General features: G+C 45.7%; 1 long non-coding RNA gene across 1 annotated transcript; it reads left to right on the forward strand.

Annotated features, from left to right (window-relative positions):
* The first annotated feature begins 8,162 nt into the window (after window positions 1-8,162).
* LOC149523664 (uncharacterized) lies at window positions 8,163-14,397 on the forward strand. Its single transcript, XR_016350572.1, has 2 exons — window positions 8,163-9,560; window positions 12,282-14,397. It is a non-coding gene; the product is annotated as an uncharacterized LOC149523664 (long non-coding RNA).
* The last annotated feature ends 465 nt before the right edge of the window (window positions 14,398-14,862 follow it).

Genomic DNA, 14,862 nt, shown 5'->3' on the forward strand with positions numbered 1-14,862 from the left:
TATTATATAAATCTACAAAAACTCATGTTTGGTTTTTGCTCTACTACTATGGAATAATATGCGGTATGGAATAATTTTCAGCTTCTAACAACCTAGTTAGAAGTGTTTAATGTTTAATGGCCAGACATGGGTGGGACAGGAACTCCAAGAATATGCAATATCCTATTAGGACAGATACCAGCAACTATTAAGCAGACAACTTTAGTGCAATCCAGATTCTGTCCTGATACTGCACAAGAAAGTGGGTTGTCAGATACAAGAAGCATTCTCTCTGCTTTTGTGTGCAGCACAATGTATAGGAAAAAATGCACAATGCTTCTGTTCTCTTCCAGGGATCAGAGCCACCCAAACTGTGAGTGGGAGGGACAGCCTGGCATGGAGTGATAGCCCTGCTACCACATGCACAAGCACACATTAGCCCTAATATGCAGGAAAGTACAAATGTACATCCTAAAAGGGGGTAGCAGCAAAAGTGCTCCCCTGTGAAGATCAGACTTCTTTATAGCCACTGCACCACATCCAGTGCAGGGTTCTGAACTTGTTACTTGCTTCCATTCTACAAATGTTGCCACCTCTGCCTTCTCACATTTAACTTTTACCTGTGGTTTCCATTACATTTTCTTAATTCCTGATAATTAAATTATTAGTATGGGAATGACAAGGCTAACACAGAGATTAAAGCTCTGAGCATGCCTAGGGTGAAAGAGATATTTCCTGAAGCCTATTCAGACCCAGGCCAAGATTAATCAAATACTGTGCCTTCTCTCCAGCCAGTCTGTCACTGGAATGCTTTAATAAGCATTGTGAGGGCTCCCTAATCTGAATATCCCTAAAGCTAATCAATGAGCTGCATTTTTGTTACATCAGTTACTTGCAAGTGTTTGGCTGAAGAAGGAAGAAAAAAGTGCTATAAATATTAAGCTTAGGAGAATAAAAATCTTATGATGGAGGAAATGAGTGCTTGAGAGAAATCCACAATAAAACAGCTATTGATTTTTCATTCAATAACATTGAAAGTTTTACTGAACAGTAGCAATCCTTGGTAATTTGTATTTTCAATTAAGGCAGCATGTTCCATAGACACGTTTACTCTTGTATTCATATGACATATATTTGACTTTTAAAATCCCTAAACTGCTGTGCTGATGGGCTACGTCTACACTGGCCCCTTTTCCGGAAGGGGCATGTAAATTTCACTAGTCGTCGTAGGGAAATCCGCGGGGGATTTAAATATCCCCCGCGGCATTTAAATAAAAATGAAGTAAGAATAAAAACTTTGAAGTAAGAATAAGAGCCTCCGGAAAAGGGCACTTTTTCCGGAGGATCGGGGCCAGTCTAGACGCTCTTTTCCGGCTTTTTTAAAAGCCGGAAAAAAGCGGCGGACATTTTTATTTAAATGCCGCGGGGGATATTTAAATCCCCCGCGGATTTCCCTACGACGACTAGTGAAATTTACATGCCCCTTCCGGAAAAGGGGCCAGTGTAGACGTAGCCGTGTTGTTTTAGTTCAAACCACCAATACAAAAAACCACCAATACAGAAAGATTTGGGTTTCAGACATTCCGATTACACAGATATTTTTGTAAGGCTGCCAGGCTGCTCTCTAGTTTTAAATGATTCATCATATTTACAGAGATTACATTGTACTATAGCATGTCATTATGAATTCAGCTATAGCAGTTCAACACGAAGGCCTCATTCCTGCAAAGATTTGTGCATGATGATCTTTAGTGACAATGTGTAGTCCCCATGGTTATGTAAAATCACACGTGTAATTTGCTGCTCAAGGTCTTAATGACATTCAGCATAACACATACTAAACCTCAGAACCTCTCTGCCTGCTTCCTAATTGTATAGTGAGAAAGCACCATTTTCTAGGGGGCATGCTGTTATTAAATCAACTTTTTGTTATAATTCAATGGCTACATCTAGACTGGCATAATTTTCCGCAAATGCTTTTAACGGAAAAGCTTTCCGTTAAAAGCATTTTCGGAAAAGAGCATCTAGATTGGCACGGACGCTTTTCCGCAAAAGCACTTTTTGCGGAAAAGCGTCCGTGCCAATCTAGACGCACTTTTGCGTAAAAAAAAGCCCCGATCGCCGTTTTCGCAATCGGGGCTTTTTTGCGCAAAACAAATCTGAGCTGTCTACACTGGCCCTTTTGCGTAAAACTTTTGCCTGAACGGGAGCAGCATAGTATTTCCGCAAGAACACTGACTATCTTACATGAGATCGTCAGTGCTTTTGCGGAAATTCAAGCGGCCAGTGTAGACAGCTGGCAAGTTTTTCCAGTAAAGTGGCTGATTTTCCGGAAAAACTGGCTAGTCTGGACGCAGCCAACATGTTTAGGATTCTGAATAGAATAATGATGGTCTGAATTGTATTCCTATGTAGTGAAAATGGTTACTTCCCAGAAGTTAATCACCTCATGCAGTAATGATGGTTCTTTGAGATGTGTGTTTCTGTGGGTGCTCCACTCTAAGTGTCAGTGCATCCCAGCACTGCAGTGAAAGAAATGTAGCCGTGTTAGTCTGGTGTAGCTGAAACAAAATACAGGACTACGTAGCACTTTAAAGACTAACAAGATGGTTTATTAGCTGAGCGATTTTTACAGCAGTGGACGGTTTAGCCATGCATGCACAGTAGCTGTCTTGTGAGTTTCACATCTATGTATTGTGTGTTCATCCTGACATTTCTCTGTTCCTTCACTACCCTGGAGTCAAGTATCTGGACTCCAAAGTAGAGGTGAAGAGGCTTGGTCATGAGGCACCCACAGGAATATATATCTCAAAAAACCATTGTTATTGCATAAGGTGAATAAGGGTATGTCTACACTACCACCCTAGTTCGAACTAGGGTGGTTAATGTAGGCAACCGGAGTTGCAAATGAAGCCTGGGATTTGAATTTCCCGGGCTTCATTTGCATATTGCCGGGTGCCGCCATTTTTAAATGTCCGCTAGTTCGGACTCTGTGCCCGCGGCTACACGCGGCACGAACTAGGTAGTTCAGATTAGGCTTCCTATTCCGAACTACCGGTACACCTCGTTCCACGAGGAGTAACGGTAGTTCAGAATAGGAAGCCTAATCAGAACTACCTAGTTCGTGCCGCGTGTAGCCGCGGGCACGGAGTCCGAACTAGCGGACATTTAAAAATGGCAGCGCCCGGCAATATGCAAATGAAGCCCGGGAAATTCAAATCCCGGGCTTCATTTGCAACTCCAGTTGCCTACATTAACCACCCTAGTTCGAACTAGGGTGATAGTGTAGACATACCCCAACTTCTTCAAGTGGTGTCCCTGTGGGTGTTCCATGGAGCAATCCCCATGAGAGAGTCACATATCGAGAGTGCAGGTTAGCACTTCTAGGCCAACTGATGTGTGAGGAATGGGCTGTAAGGTGATTTCATAATATTCTGTGAAAGTGTGCTTTGAAGACCATAAGCAGGTCCTCAACCAAACCTTGAAAACTGAGATTTATGTGGTTGACAGGATGAAATCTTGGTCTGAGGTGGTCTTCTCCTTTGTGACCTTTGCTTTGATCTATTAAGGTCAAGGTGTTGATACTGCTGTCAGTAGAAAGTGAAGTCTCTGAGTCTCTTGTATGGCGTAAAGCAAGGCTACTCAACTGTGAAAACCCCAGGGGCCATAATACTCATAGCACATGCTGAGAACCACAACTTAAATGTGGTTGCAAATGTATATGCAAATCTTTGCAAATAGCTTCTTTCACACTGATGGGCATGAATACAAAGATTAAGGCAAGACTACACAACACACAGGCCCCATTTAAGTCAGTACACTTGATCAGTGGTATGTATTTGCCAAGCATATTCAAGGTGGCACAAAAGTCTTTTACTGTATGAAGAACCTCATCTGTTTTTAAGGAGAAAAGTTTGTTTCTCTCTTTGATTAAAAGGTTGTTCAGGATTCCTGATGTCTTGTACATCACAACTACTGAGTCCATGACATCTGGAGTTGACTGAAGTGCTGTCTGCACTACTACGTATCTCTCTTGAATGATGACTTAGTTGGGGACTTTCCTCCTCTGGAAGGTTGTCCATGAGCTCCTTGAGTTTACTGTAATTTGCATGGTCATAGTAGCCTAGCAGAGCTGAGCAGTTGGTTACCTGGAGTCTTAGTATGGTGGATGAATATATCATGTGGCTGAATAGATCTAGCCTCTTATGATGTTTCTCCTGTTGAATTGTGGCTGACTGTTGTAGTGGTTTATGGTGCCTGTGACTAGGGAGTTAGGCTGCAGATGGGAAATAGGAAGCCCAGATCCTTTACTGACAAAAAGAATTGGTTGGTGGCATGGATGCTGGAATTTGCCATATGTCAACATCGGGTTCCATTATAGCTTCATCTATAGGAGGTGCAATCTTGTCTTTCAGAGCCATGAGGACAAACATTGCTGTGAAACTCTGTCTGCAACTGAGGATGGCAGAGAAAGAACTGAGAATGTTTGGGCCACATGTACTATGGGTGATCAGTGCAGCTGGAGTTGGGGGAGGCAGGCCCCCAGATCTACGTACCACCCTGCCTCCTGTGCTGAGGCCCTGCTCCCACCACAGGGAGGGGAGGAGGCAGGATAGTGTGCCAAGCACATGCTCCCCCCCACCACAGGCAGGCATGCATGGCTCTAGTCTCCCTGGCCCCCAGAGCACCAGAGAGGGTGGAGGCGCTTGGATCCAGTCTCCCCAGTCAGGAGCACTGGGATGGCAGGTGCTGGAGGCAGCAGCATTACACCCCTAGAATGGCTACAGCAGGCATTCTGGGGGCAGAGTGTGGGCAGGGTCATCCCTGGCAGTTTGGGAAGGCAAAGCCTTCCCCTGACTAGGCTAATGGACACCCATGATGCTTGCAATATGTTATGTGTGAACGCCATTAGAGAGCTATTGTCCATCTCTTCTGTAAAAATCACCTTAGCTGAGGCTCCATACAAAATAAACTGTGTGAAAGAGGGGAGAAGGTCCACAACCTCGGAAAAGGGAATATTGGAGCTCTGTGGATAATTCTTAATAATGCAAACACTGAGGACACAGTGAGGTAAGGCAGGGTTGGGGAACAGGTTTTGAGAGAGAGAGAGAGACAAAGTCAAGAGGGAGAAAGGGATGTTGTAAAAGTGTAATATTGCAGTAGTGAGTGTTTGAAAAGTAGAAATGCAGAGGTCTGTTTTCTGGGAAATGGACTGAGACCAAAATATATTTTACACATGCCTTTCAGTTGTGCTCAAACTAAGGATAATGCGGATGCAACCACATCACCAGTCTTGAAGTAGTAATAAAAAAAAACCAAAATACATGGTTTCCATAGTTTCAATCAGCAGCACCTCCCCTATAAAAATTGTTTCAGTAACCCTGATGCCCTTAGGGAATAATTTCCTGAGACACTGAACTATTCTTGCGAACAGGTGAGTGCTAACAGGGAGTTTAGAGAGGGAGTTCTACAGGTAAAGGAGAAGCAGATACAGGACTCTTGAGGGAAGTGTGTGTTGTGTTTGGGGCTTTCTTGCTGTGTGCTGAGCTTGTGTTTGTGAGTGAGGGTTGATGTGTGTTCTTTTTTTGGTTTTGTTTGTTTTTTCCCCTGTGTTTGTGAGTGAGGCTTTCCCCCCCACACTTCCCCTTTGCCCTCCCCCTCCCCTTGATGGAGTGTGTGCTGTGATTGGCTATGATTGGTAGATGCTGTGATTAGTTGTGATTTGGCAGGTGGAAACTGTTGGCTTCTAAATAAAGTTTGAATTCTAGAAGCCTCTGCTGATTGGCTGAGCCTTGGTAGAGGGAGGGACTTTAAGGCACTCCAGGGCTTTATAAGGCAGTGGGCAAGCGACCTAGGAGCTTGCGAACAGGACAGCAGTAATGGATGGTGATAGGTCTGCTGTTGTTACCTGCATGGCATGTGCAATGTTTGTCTTCCTCCCGGAAGAAAGAACGGATTTCATCTGCACTAAGTGCAAGCTGAACGCCATTTTGGAAGAAAAAATTAGAGGACTGGAAGCCCGAGTGCCAACACTATGCTCAATCAGAGAGGCTGAAGACTTCCTCGATAGAAGGCAGCATTTAATCCTTCAGGCATGGCAGGCGGAGGAGCCAGAGAGGGCAGTACATGACCAAGAAGAGAACTGGCAGCATGTAACTTCTAGAAGGGGAAAAAGGCTAGTACAGGAATCCCCCATTGCTATAGAGGTAAGGGTATGTCTACACTACAAAGTTAGTTCGAACTAACGGACGTTAGTTCGAACTAACTTTAATAGGCGCTACACTAGCGCTCCGCTAGTTCGAATTTGAATCGAACTAGCGGAGCGCTTAGTTCGAACTAGGTAAACCTCATTTTACGAGGATTAAGCCTAGTTCGAACTACCTAGTTCGAATTAAGGGGTGTGTAGCCCCTTAATTCGAACTAGTGGGAGGCTAGCCCTTCCCAGGTTTCCCTGGTGGCCACTCTGGCCAACACCAGGGAAACTCTATGCCCCCCTCCCGGCCCCGGACCCCTTAAAGGGGCACGGGCTGGCTACGGTGCCCGCGCCAGGTGCAAGCCTGCCAGCACCCAGCCAGCAGACCCTGCACCTGGCATGGCACAGAGCCACCCACCCGATGTCCCCCAGCCCACCCCCTCTTCCTGGGACCAGGCTGGCGGCTCCTGGGAGCTTGCCCAGGACCGCAAGAGGCAGGCACCTTCCTGGGCTAGTGCGGACATCGTGGACCTCGTCCACGATCTCCGCACTAGGCACAGGAAAGTGGCCGTCTAGGTCAGGAGAGCTGCCAGCCTGGCTACCCAGGAGCAGGTGTGAATGAAAATCAAGGGGGTCCACTGAGACCCCCGACCCTGAGCCCTGAGCTTACAATGGCCGTCCTGGGTCAGACCAAAGGTCCATCTAGCCCAGTAGCCTGTCTGCCGACAGTGGCCAACCCTAGGGACCCTGGAGGGGATGGACCGAAGACAGTGACCAAGCCATTTGTCTCGTGCCATCCCTCTCCAGCCTTCCACTAACTTTGGGCAGGGACACCACTCCTACCCCCTGGCTAAGACCACTCCATGGACCCAACCTCCATGACTTGATCTCACTTCCCTTTAAACTCTGTTCTAGTTGTAGCCTTCACAGCCTCCTGCAGCAAGGAGTTCCGCAGGTTAACTATTTGCTTTCTGAAGAACAACTTTCTCTTACTAGTTTGAAGCCTGCTACCCATTCCTTTCCTTTGGTGTCCTCTAGTCCTTCTTTATGGGAACTAATGAAGAACTTTTCTGTATGCACCCTCTCCACCCCACTCCTGCTTTTAGAGACCTCCATCCTGTCCCCCCTCCGTCTCCTCTTTTCTAAGCTAAACAGTCCCAGTCTCTTTAGCCTCTCTTCATCTGGGACCTGTTCCCAACCCTTGATCATTGTAGTTGCCCTCCTCTCTCCCAGCCTTTCTCTTCCCCTCTCCCACCTCCTTTTCCCAGTCTCCCCCAGTTTTGTTCAATAAAGACAGAGTCAATGTTGGAAGAAACGTTATCTTTATTTTGTACATCAAGAAAAGGGGCTAGGGAAGGGTAAGTGGAAGGAGGTGAGGGAGGAATGGGGTACGAGCCCCCGATGGGGAGGACTGGGCTGGCTCTGTGGGCCTTTGGGTGTGGAAGCTCTCCTGCAGCCCCCCAATTGCCACCTCTCCCCAAATGGCAGCCTGCGGCAAGTGCAGCCGGGCTGATGGCCGAGTGGTGTGATGTGCCGAGTGTGGGTACTCCGGACACTCCAAGCCAGAACTTCTTTGCAAGCGGGGCACCCCTTAGAACTGTGTGTCCGGGGTGGGGGTCGGGACCCTTTAAGCGCAGCCCTCGGCTAGCCTGAGACAGCATCTCCACGCTCTAAGTCCTCCTCTGATGTCCTGCCGGCACTGCTTCCGGCCATCCTTACGCCCTGTTCAGAGTCCACTCAATGTGGACTTGCTAGTTCGAATTAGCAAAACGCTAATTCGAACTAGTTTTTAGTTCTAGACGCGTTAGTTCGAATTAGCTTAGTTCGAATTAACTAATTCAAACTAAGTTAGTTCGAACTAGCGCTGTAGTGTAGACGTACCCAAAGGACGTACAGGCTCTCTCCACAGGCTCTGCAGTGCTGAATGCTTTGGAAAGGACCACACAAGGAAGAAACCGGAAGGGAACACCATCTACTGGAAGGCATGGGATGCGTAGTCCTAGGGATGGGGGTTCCACAGCCACCACCCCCAAAAGAAAACGATGGGTGGTGGTGGTCGGGGACTCCCTCCTAAGAGGGACTGAGCCATCCCTCTGCCGTCCGGACCTGGAATCTCGAGAGGTGTGCTGCTTACTGGGAGCTCGCATTCAGGATGTGACTGAGAGGCTTATCAAACTGATCAAACCTTTGGATTGCTACCCCTTCCTGCTTCTCCATGTGGGAACTAACGATACGGCCAAGAATGACCTTGAGCTGGTTACTGCAGATTAGGTAGTGCTGGGAAGAAGGATCCACCTAACGAAGAGAGGAAGGAGCATCTTCGCGGGCAGGCTTGCAAACCTAGCAAGGAGGGATTTAAACTAGGTTCATCAGGGGATGGTGACCAAAACCCTGAGGGGACTCGGATACCAGGAAGAAATGCAGAGAGGAACGAGCAAGAAAGGAGGACCCCTGTTTTGAATGGAGAAGATAGGGCGACCAACTGGTTACCTGAGTGTTAGGCCCTAGAAAAAATAAGGCCTAGTGCAGTTATGCTAAAGCAAATGCAACAAAGGTTTCTGGGTAGTCCCTGGACAGAACTGGAGATAGGTTCAAGCAGAGATGCACCCTACACGCACCCTACACGCTTGCTCAAGTTGGCAAAATGAGATAAGTAAGAAGCTGCATTTTTGTACCTGCTGTGATGAGGAACAGTTTGTTTTGAGAACTGATAAAGAGACTCCCTGTTTCTGCTCTCCCCCTGTTTGTTCCAAACTCCCTGTTTATGTTCTCCTTTGGCCATAACAAACTGTCTCCTTGTTGCCCAGTACCTGTCTTTTGGGCTGATAAGAAATTGCTGATGCATTATGAATTGCTTAAGGCCATGATGTATAGTTGGCCAGGTATGCATGGGAATTAGAGGTTTCTAACTGATAAAGGGGGGTTGGTTGCTTGGGCGAATAGTCTATGACGTGACGGAACTGTCTATATAAGCCTACCTGTAAATGAAATCGGGGCTGGTTCACTTTGGAGACGGGCCGCTCTCTATTGTAAGTGCGCACTATTCAATAAAGAGCTTGTGATTGGATCTTGCTGGTGTTGCCTGTCTCTTTGCGGTCAGACAACGAACAGAGGCCGTCTGGGTTCGAGTCCCCGACAAATTTGGCACCCCAGATGGGACCCGTCTGACTCTCCGGTGCAGAGGATCGGACTCCGAAGCAATGCAGCGCGCATCCTCCGGTTTTGAGGAGCCTTGCCAGGTGGCCTGATCCCTGCTCCGGCGATAAGGCGTGTCCTGTGAACCAGCTGAGGCCCGCAGAAATCCAGCAACATCACCTACCCGTTGTGTAGGATCCAGGACCTCGGGGTTAAAGTCCCTGAAGTGTTCGGGGTTAAAGTCCCTGGAGAGGTAAGCGTGCTCGGTATTGAGAAATTGGGTTAAGGATCCTTTGGCTGGTAAAGATGGGACAGGGCGGCAGTAAGTGCCCGGGGGACGCCCCGTTGACCCTGATCCTAAGGGATTGGAAGGACATTTCTGGAATGGCCGGTCAAGCAAAATCTAAAATGAAGGATTTGTGTCAAACACAATGGCCTTCACTCACTGCTAATTTGTCCCCGGATAATGATTGGCCAGACTGCGGGATGTTTTCCGTAGAAAGAATGAATGCCCTAAAGGACATACTGGTCAATCTTAGACCCGGACAAATGGAATATTTATTGTATGGTATAATTACAAACCAAAGGAATTTAAAAGGGCTCTGCAGGCTGTGTGTGTAGAAAAATCTGTTAAACTTCCCCCACCCTATGCCCCGGAGGTGGTAAAAAGAATATTCCGTACCATTTTCTCTATCCATCTGCCAACCTGGGCTGATGTGATTCAATTGTTAAATACCCTCCTCACGGAAAATGAGCATCAAAAGGTTAAAGAAAAGGCTGTAGCACATCACCAGAATCAAGCTTGGAGAGGTATGCCCACCGCTGAGCCTAACTGAGTTCTGAATTCGGACGGGATGCAAGGGAAAAGTTTACTTGAAGTGGTTAGCATTGTGACACAGATGTACAATGAGAAAGAGAAGAGAGAGAGAGAAAGAAGGAATTAAGCGATTGTTGTTATATATGAAGGGAAACCTGCTTTAAAAATGACTCCTTGTTTCTTGCAGCCTCTTTTAATCATCTAGGCAAAGAAACAATAAAGTTTAAACATTTGGCTACAGACACTTTGTTAAATTTATTAAAGAGAAATAAGGAATTCTACTGAAACTTAATTGGTTAACTGCATAAAAGAATAAAATCTATACATTGTAAATTTGTAAAACCTGCACCCTAAGGGTTAAATGTGTCTTCCAAGAAAACTAATTATTGTTTTAAAGAAATCCAAGCCCAGAAACTTCACTGTTTTTCTGTTCAAAGCTGAGTTGATAGCACTTTTGGCTTGCTTTCAGATCCAAGGTTGTGTGTGTCTGCAAACTGCCTGTCTGTTCTGGAAAGGGGGAGCATGTCCCCCATAAGTAAGCCTGTAACATTGTATATAATTCTTTTCAGGAAAAGAAAACCTTTTTGCTTGCTTAAATATTAACTAGCAAGGGTCTTGTTCTAAGAAAAAGTTTCTGTGGCAGTAAATTATTTGAAGCTTCACACATTAAAGGAAAAAAAAAGCCTGGTCTGCAGTACAAGAAGGAAACTAAAGCATGTCATCTTTAACTTAATAATTGAACAATGAAGTAATTTACTCAAACCCTCTGAAGCTAGTGTGCAAAACAAAAGCATACCATTAGGTAACAGCAGGCTAATCAAAAATTAGCAAAAAACATTGGTAAAGAAAAAGTATTCTAAAATATAATGCACAACCCCAGTGTGGGTTGAAATGTTTTCTTTGTCTTTCAGATTATCAAAAAGCACTAATATTAGCTGAAAAGTAACTGAAGAAAAAAAAAACCATGGTTCTGTGTCATGACATAATAAGTTTGTGTTCTGTGTTCTATCCAAATTTGTCTTGTGTGTCCTAATTGTAATATATGTATTTCAAACATTGTTGTGTGTACAATATTGTTGTTTTAATGAAAGAATAATTTAAATCCCTTAAATAATTTTAACTTTGTGCTTTACATAGATGGTTTTTGCTTTTCTAATTCTAGTGGAGTTTTAGTATCAGACTATGCAGTTTGTACTGTCTAGAATGTAGAGGAATCTGCTCCTCTACCTGCTGTTTTTTCCCTTCTCTCCTATGATCACCAGCTCCTTTGCCATCTCTTTCGGAACTGGCCCTCCTGCAAGAACAAGCCCCAGAATCGGGAAAGCAGGAGTGGAGACTGGCAGGGTGCACCTTGCACCCAGACCACTACTAGTGCAGCTCTGATGGCCACATTGTTGCCCCAGTGGTCTTGCTACTTCACCTTGCCTCTGTGCTCCATGGATTGTTACACGTTGGCAAAGGTAAAACAAAATTGGTTTGCTCCCAAATTCTCCCAAGCAGCCAAAGATTATTGTCTGGCTTGCCCTGTCTGCCAAGCCCACAATGTGGGTAAACCTGTAAAGACAGTTCCGGCAACCAGACCTCTGCCTTTGGGACCATGTCTGAATTTACAAATAGACTTTATTCAATTGCCTAAATGTCAATCTTTTGAATATGTGTTGGTTATTGTTTGCTTGTTTTTAAGATGGGTAAAAGCTTATTCCCTGCAGGAAAGCTGATGCCATCACAGTGGCAAAGAAACTTCTAAATCATTACATCCCATCATAGGGAATACATTTTGTGATTTCCAGTGATAAAGGTACCCACTTTACTGGACAAATTGTTTAAAAACTGGCAAAGTACTACTCTATCAGACAAGCACCGCACTGCGCATGACACCTGGAGAGCGCAGGAGCAGGAGAGAAATGAAACGGGATTTTAAAGAACAAACTTGCAAAAATATGTAAGAACTCTGGCTTAACATGGGTAGAAGCACTCCCGATTGCCCTAACGAGCATGACAGTGACTCCTAATCGGAAAACTGGACTCAGTCCACATGAAATTGCATGTGGCCGACCTATGAAATTGTTAAGCAGCCAAAAAATTGACCTGGCTGATGCAACACTTATTAAAGAAAGCATAGTCAAGTATTGTCAGGAACTTATGAGGTGTGTACAGTCTTATCATTCTCAGGTTAAGGACGCCTTCCAGGAGGTCCTGATTGTGCCGTGCCATAAACTACAACCAGAAGATTAGGTTTGCGTGAAGGTTCACCAGTGGAAGACTGCCCTGGAACCCAGGTGAAAGGGTCCCTACCAAGTCCTTCTGACCACCCATACTGCTGTAAAGTGTGAAGAATTGTCCGCCTGGATTCACGCATCCCACCGCTAACCGGTTCCAGTGCCTACACAGGTTGGCCCCAACAATGAGCACCGCAGACCTGTACCAGGAACCCAGGTCCAGAAGTAGACGGGGATCAGCGCAGGCCTGGTACTGGCAATCCAGGCCCAGAAGCAGACGACGTCAGACTTCAAGGGAGCCACGCACGTTCACCCCACCGCGAACCGGGTGAACCAGAAGCAGACGACATCTGTGCCCAGGGCAAATGGACTGCTACCCCTTTGGGCGACCTGAAGCTTTGACTTTGACTGAAGAAACCTTAGACTGGTGGTGTCCTTTCCCAGAAGGAAGGCCTCGTTTTCTGGCCTGGGTTCTTATGTTTTTACTATTATTATTTGTTATCTTTCTCTTTTGGTGGTATGGGATGTAAAGGCTGTAGAAACTAACAGCTCTAACACCTTTATTCATCTTGCACATGAGCTGAAGGCTCGAATGCCAGAATTACATAATACGTCATGTTGAGTGTGTTCCCTAGTCCCAGTGGATAGTCAAAGAAGTCTGCTTATGGTTCCCATTCCCCTTTGTGCAATGAACATGACATGGACCCCATCTTAAAAGGATTCCTCAGGAAATCTAAACATTACTTAGGAAAAGACTGAGATTAAAAATAGAGGATTCCTGAATGTATAGGAAAACCCAGACATTAGTGCCTATTAAAAAGGTAGTCTACTGATTCTGGTATGCTTGTCAGAATCAGTCAGTGCACTTGACATTTCCCATGTCGGGTCTGCTTATACTCTAACTGAAGATAAATACCAAATTATCAATGGTACAGCTGACTTTCTGATCCCTAGGTTAATGAAAGTAAATATATCGTCCTGCGTACCTTCCTTCACACACACCCATTATAACTGCTCCTCTCTAAATTGTACTCAGTGCTCTCCTGGACCTAGCAACAAGTCTCTCTGTTTATGCTCTTATCCGAATGGTCCAACCCTACCCATTGGACCGGTAGGATGGAGTCTGTGGAACCAACCCTTATTTAGAGTGTACTGAGTGTGCGATAACAAAGCATATTTGACCCTTCCTCCTTCATGGAGTAGATCCTTCTACTTGGCCTGGTTGGAGCCACCTGTTGTTTACTGCCCTCATCTCCCCACTGGAAAGATTAGGAATATGAGGGACGCTGAGACAGATGCTAAAGAATCTCGCCCTCTTACTTGGCGGGCTGTGAATGATTGGCGCTGTCATTGTTATTTGTGGTTTGGTAGTTCTCTATGTCCTAATTCGTTGTGGATGTTGAATAGGCACTAAGGTGTGTTCCACCAAGTAGTAAGTTGTTACAATGTGTCCCAAGAGTCCCTTCACGGTACTCTAGGGACAAAGGGGGGACTGTTAGGCCCTAGAAAAAATAAGTTATGCTAAAGCAAATGCAACAAAGGTTTCTGGGTAGTCCCTGGACAGAACTGGAGATAGGTTCAAGCAGAGATGCACCCTACACGCACCCTACACGCTTGCTCAAGTTGGCAAAATGAGATAAGTAAGAAGCTGCATTTTTGTACCTGCTGTGATGAGGAACAGTTTGTTTTGAGAACTGATAAAGAGACTCCCTGTTTCTGCTCTCCCCCTGTTTGTTCCAAACTCCCTGTTTATGTTCTCCTTTGGCCATAACAAACTGTCTCCTTGTTGCCCAGTACCTGTCTTTTGGGCTGATAAGAAATTGCTGATGCATTATGAATTGCTTAAGGCCATGATGTATAGTTGGCCAGGTATGCATGGGAATTAGAGGTTTCTAACTGATAAAGGGGGGTTGGTTGCTTGGGCGAATAGTCTATGACGTGACGGAACTGTCTATATAAGCCTACCTGTAAATGAAATCGGGGCTGGTTCACTTTGGAGACGGGCCGCTCTCTATTGTAAGTGTGCACTATTCAATAAAGAGCTTGTGATTGGATCTTGCTGGTGTTGCCTGTCTCTTTGCGGTCAGACAACGAACAGAGGCCGTCTGGGTTCGAGTCCCCGACATGAGGTTTTTGTACACTAATGCGAGAAGCCTGGGCAACAAACAGGAAGAACTGGAGGCCCTGGCCACGTCCAAGATATATGTTTTAATTGGGATAACAGAGACTTGGTGGGATGACTCGCATGACTGGAGCACTGTCATGGAAGGGTATAGACTGTTCAGAAAGAACAGGCAGAGGAGAAAAGGAGGAGGAGTTGCACTATATGTAAGAGAGCACTACGATTGCTCTGAACTTCAGTATAAAGAGGGAGAAAAGCCTGTTTAGAGTCTATGGGTTAAGTTTAAAGGAGCAAACAACAGCAGTGATGTTGTTGTTGGTGTCTGCTACAGCCCACTGAATCAGGTGGATGAGGTAGATGAGACAACTGAGCAAAGCTTCCAGATCGCAGGCCCTGG

This window comes from Pelodiscus sinensis, chromosome 13, assembly GCF_052426305.1.
Source record: "Pelodiscus sinensis isolate ZL-2025 chromosome 13, ASM5242630v1, whole genome shotgun sequence".
In the NCBI taxonomy this organism is placed as follows: Eukaryota; Metazoa; Chordata; order Testudines; family Trionychidae; genus Pelodiscus; species Pelodiscus sinensis.